The 10,449-nt window shown below is 43.5% G+C and overlaps 1 protein-coding gene across 3 annotated transcripts in view; it reads right to left on the reverse strand.

Annotated features, from left to right (window-relative positions):
- RAP1B (RAP1B, member of RAS oncogene family) overlaps window positions 1–10,260 on the reverse strand; it is a 31,871-nt gene extending 21,611 nt beyond the window's left edge. The window contains exon 1 of one of the 3 annotated variants that reach the window (XM_052774215.1): window positions 10,106–10,260. The gene's annotated coding sequence lies outside the window, so the exon portion shown is untranslated. Of the gene's footprint in view, window positions 1–1,473; window positions 1,603–7,477; window positions 9,448–10,105 lie in introns of those variants that run through there. The other 2 variants (XM_052774218.1, XM_052774216.1) reach the window with 2 other exon arrangements.
- Between the last annotated feature and the right edge of the window lie 189 nt (window positions 10,261–10,449).

Consider the following 10,449-nt stretch of genomic DNA (forward strand, 5'->3'; position numbering starts at 1 on the left):
AGACAGCAATTTATTGCTGTGAATTTGGCTCTACTGTCATTGCAGAGAAGGATCAGTATTTAGCTCTAAAACTTTTATCGATCAATGGATTGCCATATCATGGTATACTCAACATGCTTTACCTGATATGCATCCTTCTGATTAAAAGCAGATATAAGCATTTGTTTCTCCCCATAACGGTTACAGTAAATTTATCTTTCAAGCTACAAAACTAGTTAAAAACAGCAGGATTACAAGTAAGGCATGGAAATTTTCAGAGTTAAGATACTTCTCTTGTAAAGTACTTGTAAAATACTTCTCATGCAGTTTGAAAGTTACTTCAAGAATAAACTTGCCAGTTGGCTTAAGATACTATTCTTAGGAAAAAGGCAGCTTAACTTCTGTTGCAGAAACAAGACCTAGCCTCAAATTCCATGTGATATCTGCTTAACATCTGGCAATCCTAGCTGTACTCTGATTGCGATACTGGCTGCTGAACCAGTAAAGCCTTATATCAGGTTTCCTTCCACCGACATAAGACAATGCTCAGTTCAACTGCAATTCCAATACCACCAGAATTTTTGTCACTCCTGTCTTTTTCTCTATAACCCGCACATCATATACATCCCTGGCAATGCCAGAGCTTGCATACCAAGGTATCATTACTTGCACTGTCTCCATTATTAAAAGTTTGGCTCCAATTCAGGTCTGTTTAGATTACTAACACATCATCAAGGCACAGATATATATATTTCCTTCATCATTATATGATCTTTTGTTACTGGCCATTTAAGACTGGCTAGTGTAGGCCCTTTACATACAAAGTATCCTTCCATAGTGTGATTTACAGAAACTCTATTACAAATCAGGTTGATGGCCTGAGAGCGGTCTTACAAATTCTCATACGTCATTTTAATTAAGATTAGAAGGTTTATCTGTTGAAAGAACACTGATTCTATGCAAATTGAGAATACTAGCTACTAGCATTCATTAACAGGAATAAAATTAGTTCTTCCATGATAAATGAACCATACCAGCAAAGTCCCAAGTAATTGTAACTCATGTCTGTTTTGACCTCTCAATCAATACTTCCCTAATAGAAACATGGTATTTGAATGTGAGCAGCAAACGTCACTCAAAGTCACCCAAATTATACCTAATTTCACAAACAGTTCTTTTGTTAAAGCTTGAGACATCTGTCTGGAGGTTAAGTTGAAAAAAGCATACACCAACACCCAGCAATAACTACCATCTTCCGCCTCATGGTTTTGCTACCTCTGCAATAATGGAGGTGCAACCTTAACTGCTTCTTTTCACAGTTAACTTTTATAGCTGAATCCACTGATGAAGGTGGGTTTATAAAAGGTCCAAAATGCTTAATTGAAGTGGCTGAAACTCAGGCAGAACATCCTGTTCTGTTTCTGGCAGCGAGGCAGTAGCATCTCGAACCTAGGAATGGTAGCTCCTCAGTAAACATCCGACTCACAAACATACCTTGACTAGAAGATGACAACTGTAGAAGTTGACCTCCACACTTCTGCCCATATGCAGATGCACAGACAACTTGGTTGTTTCTGAGGCAACTGTAAGCTGTCACAAGCTTCAGACGAGGGTATTTAAAAACAAAAACCCCCCAAACCACCCCCCCAAACCAAACCAAACCCCCAAACAAACAACAACAAAAACCATCCACCCCACCCCCCAAACAAATCCTGGCTTATCCTGACATGCCAAGCTGTGAACTGCCATAGTTCTGCATCTGCTTTGTGAGCAGCTGATGCATCTTAGCCCCAAAAAAGTCTCATTTAATGGGTCAGGAATTTCCAAGAGAGGGAAAAATCTGACAGTTATGAGGAAGAACCCAAAGGTAAGCAATTCATGCTTGCAAGCCTGAGCTCATAGACACAATGACACCTACACGAAAAGCTGAATAATTTTAACCAAATGAATTTGAATCACACTCATCCCCACACCACTTTCTATTACATGGACTAGATCTTTAGTAGAGAGTTACCAAATTAATGAGGGTTAAACTTGTTTAATCAAGTCTCCACAAGAGTCTATTTAAATCTTCTTAAGATCACTCTAGTTCTTGCTTAGACCATACTTTTGGTTCCTCTGCATCTTCAAAGCTTGCCATTTTCTGGAGAAACCTGTCATACCTTAAGACTCACTTTGCTTTAAGTCAAATCAAACATGTACTTTGATAAGGTAGCAGATGTCCAAAGCATACTGAAATTTAAAATCAGCTCCAGAGGTTTGGATGGGAAGACTATTCTAAATACAAATCAGCATGTCTGGTCTTCTAAGAGTTCATCTATTATTTAGACTATGACAATCACCACAGCATTTGAACAAGTGCTACTACTACATCCTAAATCTTTCACTGAAGAAGAGTTTTACTTCCAGCAAGTTAAATATATGCATCTCAGAACAATCTATATTTTGGGCAACGCCTGAGAGGAAGAATGACTTTTCAGTCTGACTGTTCCAGTGAAGCAAGTTTATCCTTCATGAAACCACAGTCTCGTATTTCCACATTGCTTAGGGTGCTCCCAGTTTACCCAGTGCGTCCTATGTTTAGGTTCTTGGGATCTATGACTTCAGCCATCTGTAGATAAGGCAGTGAATGGTTCCTTATTTTCACTTCTACTGTCACAGCAGATTCAGCATTCAGCTTGGAAAAGTGGCTTCAGCTTTCCTCTGTGAAACTGACAGCACCAAATTTCATTTAATAAGTAGTCCACAATAAGATTAAGTAATGGAAGAATTACATTACCTGAAAATACAAATATTTTCAAGTTGATATATTTGTCTTTGAAAAAAGTATTTGCAAACCGCATCTTAAGATCTTGCCTCTGGCTAGAAGCAGGATGTACCTTCAGTTAGCAAGACTGCACATTGTTCAAAACATTGGTTACTGTAGTTAAATTAAGTCCAAACTAACATGCGCTTAATGTTGCTTCTTCATCAGTTTCCTGGCTAGACAGGACCCAGATTTCTAGCAGAAAAGGAAGATGCTACCATCAGGACTTCTTTGTTTCTTTCTTCAAGAATAAAACTGTACAACCTACTTGATCTTTTCATTCCAGGCTTCACATGAAATATTCTTATTTTCTCACTCTCATTCCTAGTCACACAGATACAGCACTTTTCTTCAGAGACTACTCTTAAGCGTTTGATGAAAAGCAACACAGATCAAAAGGATGCCAAACACCAGCACATCCAGTGGTCTAAAGCACTTAATTGTAAAACCGTGCTTTCAGCTACTCAGTTTTTGCAGAACTTCAGCTACCACACTTAAGTTTTCTATGTGAGATCTCTGGCTGAACCTCAGTTTAGCTTAGGGCGTTTTCTGACATAAAAGGTTTAGGGAGATCAGAAAAAAAAAAAAAGCCACCAGAAAAAAAAAAGCAATGGACTTGCTCAAATATAAAGAAAGGAGAAAAGGTAACAACTGTAAGAACATACAATAAGCAGAAATAGCTGTCATTCAGAAATGCTAGTTTCTCTCTAGTATTCAGATATAAAAAGCAAGTAGAAAATTGTACACCAACATTAAGAACATTTGAAGACCAAGCATCCAGTTAAAAAACATGAGAGTTACAAATGCCTTTTGGTTATAGTGACATAGACTTCTCTCTATTGGCCTCCAAACTTACTCAATGCCCATGATGATCTATATCAAGTAACAGGGTATCTCTTCTTTGGTGAGATCCCACCTAATCTGCTGCTTACGTCAAAAAAGATGTATCAGAAAAATGGAAGACTGTTTCTCCAGCATGACACTCAGCTGTTTTTGCCTCTTCCAGTGCTCCTTCTTGATGCCACAGGACTACTACACAGTCTCTTAGGTTCCACCAAGTGCTAAGGTGACAATTCGATATCAGTTTCTAGAAGCATGGCATATTCTCAAATAACTAATGTCAGCAGAAGTTGGATTTTGAACACAGCATTTCGCAGTCCACTAAGAACACAAGTCCGAGGCGTCTCAAGTTGTATACTTATATTCAGTGAACACTGTTGATATAAAACTGTCCTGGAAATTCATCTACAGGCTGGTATAATACGTGCAAAAACTCTGAAGGTGAATCCACACTTGCCAAGAACTCATTTCTGATGCCACTCATCATAAAACCCGTGAAAACACATAGCATTTTCTGTACACTTGCACCAATATAAACAATAGACAGTAAATAACAAAAGGACCATTCCCTGAATGGAAATAAAACCACCACACTCACAGAATCCCTACTGCCCATCAATTCTCCATTTTAAACAAGTCAGAAGGGTCACAGAAAGACAGTATGATATATCGTTATACATACTAACTATATAAATATAACCCCAGAAGCGTGAGTCAAGATTTTGCGTGCAGTATTAATTTATACACTTTCCCAACCCCAAGAAAATCCTTCAGCAATATTGTATGCCAAAAGCAATCACCTGAAGCCAAGTAGGCTATGCTTATGGGTCATCTTGTACATCAAGCTTTCAGAATGTTATCCTGTAAGTAGCTTCACAATGAAATATCAGAGAAGGGTTACTGACTGCATCTTACAACGTCTAACAATTCACCTTAACCACTTCACATTTGCAAGATTAATAAAAGAGGTTCCTGCACAGTATGTCCTTGGGCTGCCCCCACACTTAACTAACCACATAAGCCTGGACACATAGCCGTGCACAGATCAGTCTCAAGTGTGAATGTCACAAACAAATCTAGTCCTCAATACTGTATTGCAAAGAGTAAAATTCTTAGGTAACTTCCACTTAAAGATTACTTCCATTCCACATTCCAGTTTACCCATCTCCACATTCAGAAAAAACAAAACATGTTGCAACTTTCCACTAGTCTTCTAATGAATCACTTTTGGGGGAAGTATCAGACCAGATGTTATAGAAGTTTGATTAACTGCAAGCAAGGATTGTACAACTGCACAACTTAACCATCAGTATTGTCTGGGTTCTGATGCAGTCCAAGCCCTGTTCAGCATAACTAGCTTCGTCTCAAATAAAAAAAAAATATTGATTATACATGAAACCTTTAGAAAAAAACAGAAGTAGCTGGTCTGGCCCTGCAACTATGGAAAACACTTTGATTTCAGTAGTGCTGAAGTGCCACACCTAGCAACGTACAGGTCCTCCTTCTGTCTCCTGTACCTCCCCTCTTGAACTCCACACAGGTAACTCAAGTGTATCTGCAGTTCATCTTTAACATGGATGTGGTGGTACTCTTTTTGCTTCTTCCTGATATATGCAGAATGCTTTTAAGAAATTTCCCTTCATCGCAGACATGAAAAAAAGTGAAGGCACAACTGGTTAAGTTGCAGAAACAGAGACTATTGAGTGGAAAAAAATAGGACAAGACTTCAAAAGCTAAGACAACCGATACAGAGAAACAAAAAGAAACAGTTGCAGGGACTATCATGTTCACAAGCTATTTTAGAGTAACTGAAGAGGGGCTAGACAACATACCTTATCTGGGCAATATATAGCAAATTCATTTAAGAGAAAACTTTCACCATCTAATTTCACATAAAGTTATGAAGTAAGCCACACTAAAGGAAATATTGCTAAACTACATCTTTTCCTTTAATCCAGATTACCTACTGAAATCAAGACTTAACTTATTAAAGCAAGAGTAACATTCACCTCAACGTCAACAAATTTTGATGCAAAGAGCACATTCTCCTCAGAGTTTCTATGAAAAAAGACAAGAATTATAACTACAGATCCTTGCTTTAAGTTTGTCTTCAGTTATGAAAATAAACTGTTTGCCTGTTCCAGTTCTTCAATACTGTCCAGAAATTTAATCACATAAAGGTTCTCACAGCTCTACAGTTAGAGTTATATTGAAAATTATTTCATGAATGAGTAACAGTGGCGTACAATATCCTTTCTGCAGAAGACCTGGTCAAGTCATTCAGATTTAGGACACCTTCCTGTGTTGCAACAGCTGCAGGAATGATATGAAGTGATCTAAGAAACTAGGGGTTCCCTGAAGAGAATCTCAGGCTGGAGAGAAACATGAGATGCTGCTTCTCTGCATCCATTAGAAGGGCTAGGCTGTCCCACCCCTGCACTATGGTCTGGCCTTCCTCCCTTAGCCAGGAATGAACTAACCATGTGTACTCTAACTGGCAGTCTCTTTTCATAGTTGCATAGCAGGGATTTACTTCAAATAACATCAAGTCCTTAGATTAATAACTAGAAAGCTGAGTGGGACAGTGTACAAGATATTGTCAAATGCCTCCTCTTCTTCCTGGTTCAACTCGAAAAAGTTCCTTTAACTCTGCTACACGCATTCCTGTATGGTCTTATACTAACTTTCACCCTACTGCTTCAGTAGTAAAAATTACTATTAAAATACTGCTCTTGAAAAAAGAGCATCCTGAATAGCTAGAGGGCCCCCAAATCATTTTGTATTTCAAAAGTTGCCTAACAGGCAGATTTCCAGCCTGGCGTTTACAGCCTTCCTCCCTTTCCTTGCCACTAGAGGAGAGGAACATGTAGTATGTCAGGAGCTCACAAAAGCATACATAAACAGGCGCACACAATAATAAAAAAAACCTTTCTGCTTTTAGTTGTCCGGTGTTTCTTTAGGCATTCTAAAGCTCAAGAGATGAGAGCTTCCAGCCAGAACCTACTGCCGCTTTTGAAGGTAGCCTTATTCAACTGTTCCATGAAGAAACAGTTTGTGCCAGCAGACAAGGTCTTTGACTTTCTCCAAATAGTGCTTGCCTACTACAAGCAAACTGCCATAGCTTCATCAGAATATTGCTTCCACTATGCCTGTCCCACTCAGCTTTCTCATGGTTGACAGGCCCTAAGGAGAAAGTGATACATTAGATGCTTTAAGTGAGATACTAAAGCTCTACTGCAGTCAACCGCTGAACAACTTTGAAAACTCAGTCAACTTGAAAACCAGCCCCTAGTAACAGCATTCAAGTAACAAAAAACCTTCCTTTTCCCCTGCTTTATGCAAGAAGAATAGAAACAGACCATCTTAACCATGTCTGAGCAGGAAAACAAAGTTTGCCTTCGAATATGAAGGTGTAGTTACTGCAGATACTCCTCTAATCTCTCTGAACAAGGAGGCTGTCTAAAATATCCCTCTACCTGACCTAGATGCAACAGAACGCAGCAGAAGCCTGCCCCAACTCAGCAGGGATTCAATGCACTGACATTAACACAGTGCACTTCGGTCTGCTTTTGCATTTGTTCTGAGGCAAAAGAGTGACAGTGCTTGCAACCATGAGCTAAACATGAACTTCTGTTGCACAGGGTATGCTTAGAGATTTGTTTACTAAGAGGACAATTTTGATTAAAGCTCACAACAACTTGAACCTACCCTGAACAACACTCTCAAAAGTCAGTTAGGTATCTGAAAGTCATCTAAGTGTTACTTAGGCCAATTCATAAAGGACTTGCCTACCCTCTTACCATACACCCAAGGACAACAGAGTGCCTGTTTTTATCTCCAGGATACTCTTACCCTTAAGAGCACCTCTCCATACCTAACTCCAAGCAGCTAGCAGAGCTCTGCGCATGACAGGATTGGCACTGTAGCCGTAAGCATCTAGTACTTCTATGACACTTGCACTTCCCACATCCCAGATGATAGGTGGACAACTGTTTATTTTAGTTCCCAGCCACATTTACTAACTGTTAGATCACAAGGTACAGTATAGTCTTCAGCACACTTCCTTCCTCAGCCATACAAGTAACTTCTTTCTCCTTTTGTAGGCCCTCACCTAGATTCCTATCTGGTTGCCTCTGCTCCAGAAAAGCTCTCAATTAAAAAGACAGTCAGTTTTACTCTGCAAAACTGGCACAGCACAAAGAGAACTGTCATGGCTCACTTCAGATTTATTTTTGATGAACTGTCCTACAGCAGAGCTTTGGAACAAAATAGCACAATTTTAATTCCACTCAGAAAACTTATCTGGTGCACGTATGTAGTAACAGAAGCAAGACACACAGTTACAGACAATAAAAAGACTATTGGTTTCCCCTGCCATATAAAAGTTCTGTTTTTACACCTATAGTCTTTCAACTCTGTTTTGCAGATTATTTTACCCCCAGGCAGACAGGTGCTCTAAGTAAGATCAGCTTTGCTGCAAGAGATACATGACATTTATATTGTACAGTGCAACTCAAAACTCAGTTATTTAGCTACAGATAATCATAAAGCTTTAAACTGCAGTTGCAAGTTGAACCTGAAGTAGTTCATACCACTACAAGAAGCATCCCTGAAAATACGCAGGTACCAAGGAATAAAACACTGCATCTAATTAGTTAGAAAGTTTATTTGCAAAGCCTTTGATATGAATAGCCAAGGTAACCTCCACTATTCACTCAGCTCATTTTTAGCTAGAATGAAGTCTACAGGATAGACTTTGAACAAGAGTAAAAAAAGATGTGATGACTAAAGAAAGCGAAAACACTTGACTGTAGCAAATTTGTTGTTTGGTTGGGTTTTTTTCTCCCCAAAAGCTGTCGTTTTAACACAGAGGCAAGTCATCCAAAGGAGATAATTTAAATTTTTGAGTTTTCCATAGAGGAGAAAAGAGACTCTTTCCAAAGGGAAATACATTTGGTTTTGAATGGTTACTATATAAGATAATGCGATTGCTTCTTTGCCTTTTAATTATAGTTGATGAAAAAAGAAGAGTGTTTTGTGTCTTCTTTTTTATAACAGTAATTTCAATGTATATTTTACCGCGAAAGAGTACTGAAAAGTCTTTGTCATACACTGTCTACACATTTCGCACTGGGCTAAGATGTAGCTGTTATATGCTGGAAATAGCAAGTTACACTAATCAAAACATCAAATGCAAGAACACACATACGACCTGTGCAATTTTCAAGCTAGGCATCTCTGAAGCAGCCTCTCTCTTGGAACCATACTACCTTACTTATCACACCCCACAACAGTATAGAAAAAGACTTTGTTTTGGTTTACCCTGCACAGCACAACCCATCCCTTTAAGACAGAAATGGGAGTAAAAGCACACTGATCTTTTTTTTTAAAGGAAACCTTAGTTTATTATCCTCTTTTTGTAATCCGAGGCCAGGACGAGAACACTCGGATTCGGTTTTATTTTCCCCTCTGCAAACTTCGCTTTCCTTCCACCGCTTCTTCACCCAACACACGCAGAAGGGTGTGAGGTCTCTCAGGCTTATTAGACGGGTTTGGCGCAGGAAGCGCCAGTCAAATTCTTCCATTTGCTTTGACACGGGTGGTGGTGGTGCGTGTGCGGGGGGGTCGTTCAGACGAGATGAACATCCCTGTCATCCCCTTTTCCTTTTTATTTTGTGATAAGCAGGGAGGGGAACTCGCTGGCCACGACGCTGCCTGCTCGTCCCGCTCCGTGGCTACCCCGGGCACAAGCACCGGCGGTCGGCGGGCAGCCCGGCCGGCCGCACCCGGACCGTGTCCCGTCTCTGCGTGTGTGTTCCCCCCTCCCCGCCCCGCCTCGCCCCCACACACCGGCCGGAAAGAGCGAGCAGCTTCTCTCCGACGACCGGACTAGGTGGGGCTCCGGGCTCGGACTTCCCGCTGACAACGACGGCGGCAGCCGGGGACCGTCCCCTTCCCCGCCCGCGGCGGGGCCGAACCGGGCGTCACCCGCCCCTCCCCGCACCCGGCCGGGCCCCACGTCGCGGCCCCGAGCCGCGGGGTTACAACTTTCCGCTTCCGCTCCAACTTCTGCTCCGGGGAACCGGCGGGAAGGCGGGGGGGGGGGGGTGGCGGCGGCGAAGGGCAGGGCCGGGCCGGGCCCTCGGCCCCCGCTGCCCCTCAGCGCCCGGCTCTCCCTCTCCCCGCCAACCCCCCCCCCCCACCCACCCCCCGCCGTGTCCCCCCGCGCCTGAGGCCGGACGAGGCGGCGGCTCCCAGTTCCTCCTCCGCCATGTTTCAGGCTCGTGCCCCTTCCCTCACAGCGCGCCGCTCCCCACCGCCGCTTCCCACCCACCAACCCCCCCCCTCCCTCCTCAACCCGCCGCCGCCGCCGCCCCCACCGGCCCGTCCCCGCCCCGCCGCGCCACCTGTACCAGACCCCGCTCCTCTCCCCGCTGCCGCCACACCGGCCCGGCCCGCCTGTCCCCTCCGCGAACCTACCGGACAGCGCCTCCGCTCAGCCGCCGCCCGCCGCCGCCTCGCCGGCCGAGCCCGCTCCTCTCCGCTCCGCTCCCTCTCGCTGCCTGTGCCGGGGCGCGGCTTGGGGCCGTCGCCGTGACGCCGCACGCCCAGCCTCGCTCTGGCGCGGCGGGGGCGGGGGCGTGCGCCGAGGGGAGGGGTGACCTCGCCGCTCCGTTTCCCCTGCGCAGGCGCGGGGCACGGAGCCGCGCGGCCGCCCCTCCCCCTCCCATCTCCCCCCCCCCCCAGCCCCGCGCTGTCTCTCTCCGTCTCTCTGTCGCCCCGCCGGGCCCCATGTCGGTGCGGCCGGCTGGGCGGCGAGGGGC

Source organism: Harpia harpyja, chromosome 23, assembly GCF_026419915.1.
Source record: "Harpia harpyja isolate bHarHar1 chromosome 23, bHarHar1 primary haplotype, whole genome shotgun sequence".
In the NCBI taxonomy this organism is placed as follows: Eukaryota; Metazoa; Chordata; class Aves; order Accipitriformes; family Accipitridae; genus Harpia; species Harpia harpyja.